The following is a 5,000-nucleotide window of genomic DNA, read 5'->3' on the forward strand; positions in this document are numbered from 1 at the left end:
CGTACGCGTAACCCACACGCTGTACCGATCATCGGTCGTTACGTACAGAGTGAAGTAGTGTGATACGTGTGACCGTACGCTGGCTGTGCCCAACGGTGTCGAATCTCAATTTCCATATGATGTGCTCGATGCTACTTGTCTCGTCTCCCAATAACAGCTAGGTTGCACTGTGGTACGCCGTAGAGGCGTGTGGGAGGAACGTACGAACGCATTGTATGTCACCCTGGGTCGCTGGGGGTGGTGGTGCGGTGAGTCAGGTCAGGTCAGGTCAGCGTGAGCCGTCTGATGTAGTGACGCGTGTATTCCGACTTTGTCGTATTGCCTCACACAAAGTGCTACCCTGGTGGACCGCGTTCCATATCTGGGACATGCCGCAGATGCCGGTTGACAGTGGATCGCGGAAGGGACATCGCATACGTGCGCGGGCCACCTTCCACGTGTTCTCTTCTGCACATGTCGCAGTGTGTATGTGGTCTGATGTAGCGTGTCGTGACACATGACATCCTGGCATGCAAGAATTGTTGAATTCGCAAATGTAGGTGGACATCTACGTTTACTGCCCAAGATACGCAAATGAACTGGAAATCCGTTGTTGAGCGGTTGTTCACGCTGGAGGTGAATCTGTGATGGCGACGATCGGTACAGCTATTAACCGGTTGTTTCAGCGGTACCCGCCACATCCACACACGTGACTAGGCCCATGTGGGTATGAAGCGATACGCGGCGGTGGCTTGGTGGGACTGTTCCCGGCCGGTGAAGGGGGGCCGCCCGGCGTGTTGGCCGCGCGCTGCGTGGGCGCACGCGCAACAGGCGGCTGGTGGGGGGCGCCGAGTGGCAGGAGCGCCAGCCGACGGGCCCGGCAGGCGGCGCAGCTACGCTGCGGCGCACCCTGCACGCGGCGCCTGGCGGCCAAAGTTGGTTCAGCCGAGCCCGGTGCGAAGCGCGGTGGACATCTGCAGTGTGCTGGTCTGATTGAGGACTGTGTGCGTTGAGGATGCGCCGCCGCCTGGCACTCGGCGCCGCGACGCCGTCTGCTGCTCGGTCGCCCCAGCGGTTCTCGCAGGTGGTTTGTATCGCAGTTGTGCGGACGTGTTGGCGCGTGCGCTGTGCTGGGAGAGTTCGCTTCTGCACCCAAGTGGGGCTTTGCCCTTGTGTGGCGCTGGCGTTGGAGCTGCCGGTCACCATAGGTGGCGCGTGTTGTCTCCCGCCGGCAATGCCACGACAGCACGCTCCCGGGCCTCTGTCGGCAGCGGCAAGCTCAGTTGGGAGCAAGGGTGTTCTCACTAAAACCGTCTACTCGCCTAACTCCGGGCGATTGCGCCTCTCTCGAAACCGACCAAGTACCTAGGACGGCGCTGCGCGCCGCCGGGACCTGAGAGGGTTTCGAGGTGTATCGTGCAGGGGAGCTCGGCCTCCTCCTGTTTGCAGAATAATTGAGCGGACGCTTGCGTGTTCGCGCGGGCCCCCGGGACACACTCCCGGGCGGCCGGCTGCTCAGCTCTAGTTGACGCAGCTCCCTGGTTGATCCTGCCAGTAGTCATATGCTTGTCTCAAAGATTAAGCCATGCATGTCTCAGTACAAGCCGCATTAAGGTGAAACCGCGAATGGCTCATTAAATCAGTTATGGTTCCTTAGATCGTACCCACGTTACTTGGATAACTGTGGTAATTCTAGAGCTAATACATGCAAACAGAGTCCCGACCAGAGATGGAAGGGACGCTTTTATTAGATCAAAACCAATCGGATTGGCTTGTCTGGTCCGTTTGCCTTGGTGACTCTGAATAACTTTGGGCTGATCGCACGGTCCTCGTACCGGCGACGCATCTTTCAAATGTCTGCCTTATCAACTGTCGATGGTAGGTTCTGCGCCTACCATGGTTGTAACGGGTAACGGGGAATCAGGGTTCGATTCCGGAGAGGGAGCCTGAGAAACGGCTACCACATCCAAGGAAGGCAGCAGGCGCGCAAATTACCCACTCCCGGCACGGGGAGGTAGTGACGAAAAATAACGATACGGGACTCATCCGAGGCCCCGTAATCGGAATGAGTACACTTTAAATCCTTTAACGAGTATCTATTGGAGGGCAAGTCTGGTGCCAGCAGCCGCGGTAATTCCAGCTCCAATAGCGTATATTAAAGTTGTTGCGGTTAAAAAGCTCGTAGTTGGATTTGTGTCCCACGCTGTTGGTTCACCGCCCGTCGGTGTTTAACTGGCATGTATCGTGGGACGTCCTGCCGGTGGGGCGAGCCGAAGGGGTGCTTTCGCGTCCCGAGGCGGACCCCGTTTAAATCCTACCAGGGTGCTCTTTGTTGAGTGTCTCGGTGGGCCGGCACGTTTACTTTGAACAAATTAGAGTGCTTAAAGCAGGCAAGCCCGCCTGAATACTGTGTGCATGGAATAATGGAATAGGACCTCGGTTCTATTTTGTTGGTTTTCGGAACCCGAGGTAATGATTAATAGGGACAGGCGGGGGCATTCGTATTGCGACGTTAGAGGTGAAATTCTTGGATCGTCGCAAGACGAACAGAAGCGAAAGCATTTGCCAAGTATGTTTTCATTAATCAAGAACGAAAGTTAGAGGTTCGAAGGCGATCAGATACCGCCCTAGTTCTAACCATAAACGATGCCAGCCAGCGATCCGCCGCAGTTCCTCCGATGACTCGGCGGGCAGCCTCCGGGAAACCAAAGCTTTTGGGTTCCGGGGGAAGTATGGTTGCAAAGCTGAAACTTAAAGGAATTGACGGAAGGGCACCACCAGGAGTGGAGCCTGCGGCTTAATTTGACTCAACACGGGAAACCTCACCAGGCCCGGACACCGGAAGGATTGACAGATTGATAGCTCTTTCTTGATTCGGTGGGTGGTGGTGCATGGCCGTTCTTAGTTGGTGGAGCGATTTGTCTGGTTAATTCCGATAACGAACGAGACTCTAGCCTGCTAACTAGTCGCGTGACATCCTTCGTGCTGTCAGCGATTACTTTTCTTCTTAGAGGGACAGGCGGCTTCTAGCCGCACGAGATTGAGCAATAACAGGTCTGTGATGCCCTTAGATGTTCTGGGCCGCACGCGCGCTACACTGAAGGAATCAGCGTGTCTTCCTAGGCCGAAAGGTCGGGGTAACCCGCTGAACCTCCTTCGTGCTAGGGATTGGGGCTTGCAATTGTTCCCCATGAACGAGGAATTCCCAGTAAGCGCGAGTCATAAGCTCGCGTTGATTACGTCCCTGCCCTTTGTACACACCGCCCGTCGCTACTACCGATTGAATGATTTAGTGAGGTCTTCGGACTGGTACGCGGCATCGACTCTGTCGTTGCCGATGCTACCGGAAAGATGACCAAACTTGATCATTTAGAGGAAGTAAAAGTCGTAACAAGGTTTCCGTAGGTGAACCTGCGGAAGGATCATTACCGACTAGACTGCATGTCTTTCGATGTGCGTGTCGTGTCGCGCAACACGCTACCTGTACGGCAGTGGCCGTGCGCCGCGTGCGGAACCACGCGTGCCTCTCAAAACTAGCGGAAGTGTTGTTGTTGTTGTTGTTGTGTGGTACGAGCGCTGAAGCTCTGGAGCGGCTGGCCTGCGGTACCTGGCGCCTGGCGCCGGTTTTGAATGACGTTCGCCCGAGTGCCTGTCCGCTCCGGTGTGGAGCCGTACGACGCCCATCGGCTGTGAGGCCGTTGGACACAAAAAAAATAGTGGAACAGGGGCCGTCAGACGCCTCAGTCCCGCAAATGCTACTGTCTTGAAAGAGACAGTGGGAGACTGAAAAGGAAAAGATCACCCAGGACGGTGGATCACTCGGCTCGTGGGTCGATGAAGAACGCAGCAAATTGCGCGTCGACATGTGAACTGCAGGACACATGAACATCGACGTTTCGAACGCACATTGCGGTCCATGGATTCCGTTCCCGGGCCACGTCTGGCTGAGGGTCGGCTACGTATACTGAAGCGCGCGGCGTTTGTCCCGCTTCGGAGACGTGGGAGTGTCGTGGTCGCCTGTGTGGCCGGCCGCGTCTCCTTAAACGTGCGATGCGCGCCCGTCGCCTGGCGGTTCGCATACCGGTACTTTCTCGGTAGCGTGCACAGCCGGCTGGCGGTGTGGCGTGCGACACCTCGTACAACGACCTCAGAGCAGGCGAGACTACCCGCTGAATTTAAGCATATTACTAAGCGGAGGAAAAGAAACTAACAAGGATTCCCCCAGTAGCGGCGAGCGAACAGGGAAGAGTCCAGCACCGAACCCCGCAGGCTGCCGCCTGTCGTGGCATGTGGTGTTTGGGAGGGTCCACTACCCCGACGCCTCGCGCCGAGCCCAAGTCCAACTTGAATGAGGCCACGGCCCGTAGAGGGTGCCAGGCCCGTAGCGGCCGGTGCGAGCGTCGGCGGGACCTCTCCTTCGAGTCGGGTTGCTTGAGAGTGCAGCTCCAAGTGGGTGGTAAACTCCATCTGAGACTAAATATGACCACGAGACCGATAGCGAACAAGTACCGTGAGGGAAAGTTGAAAAGAACTTTGAAGAGAGAGTTCAAAAGTACGTGAAACCGTTCTGGGGTAAACGTGAGAAGTCCGAAAGGTCGAACGGGTGAGATTCACGCCCATCCGGCCACTGGCCCCCGCCCTCGGCAGATGGGGCCGGCCGCCCGCGCGGAGCAATCCGCGGCGGGGTCGTGTCCGGTTGCCTTTCCACTCGCCGCGGGGTGGGGCCGTTCCGGTGTGCGGTGGGCCGCACTTCTCCCCTAGTAGGACGTCGCGACCCGCTGGGTGCCGGCCTACGGCCCGGGTGCGCAGCCTGTCCTTCCGCGGGCCTCGGTTCGCGTCTGTTGGGCAGAGCCCCGGTGTCCTGGCTGGCTGCTCGGCGGTATATCTGGAGGAGTCGATTCGCCCCTTTGGGCGCTCGGGCTCCCGGCAAGCGCGCGCGGTTCTTCCCGGATGACGGACCTACCTGGCCCGGCCCCGGACCCGCGCCGCTGTTGGCTCGGGATGCTCTCGGGCGGAATAAT

General features: G+C 57.8%; 3 non-coding genes across 3 annotated transcripts in view; all 3 read left to right on the top strand.

The window, feature by feature from the left end:
* The first annotated feature begins 1,514 nt into the window (after window positions 1-1,514).
* LOC126323593 (small subunit ribosomal RNA) lies at window positions 1,515-3,407 on the top strand. Its single transcript, XR_007559539.1, has one exon. It is a non-coding gene; the product is annotated as a small subunit ribosomal RNA (ribosomal RNA).
* A 371-nt stretch (window positions 3,408-3,778) lies between these two features.
* LOC126323590 (5.8S ribosomal RNA) lies at window positions 3,779-3,933 on the top strand. The gene has a single exon (XR_007559536.1). It is a non-coding gene; the product is annotated as a 5.8S ribosomal RNA (ribosomal RNA).
* Window positions 3,934-4,121: 188 nt separating this feature from the next.
* LOC126323602 (large subunit ribosomal RNA) overlaps window positions 4,122-5,000 on the top strand; it is a 4,222-nt gene continuing 3,343 nt past the window's right edge. Inside the window, exon 1 of the ribosomal RNA XR_007559548.1 lies at window positions 4,122-5,000. This exon is cut by the window's right edge and continues 3,343 nt beyond it. This is a non-coding gene — a ribosomal RNA (large subunit ribosomal RNA).

The sequence above is a fragment of the Schistocerca gregaria genome, unplaced genomic scaffold (genome assembly GCF_023897955.1).
Source record: "Schistocerca gregaria isolate iqSchGreg1 unplaced genomic scaffold, iqSchGreg1.2 ptg000861l, whole genome shotgun sequence".
Taxonomy (NCBI): Eukaryota; Metazoa; Arthropoda; class Insecta; order Orthoptera; family Acrididae; genus Schistocerca; species Schistocerca gregaria.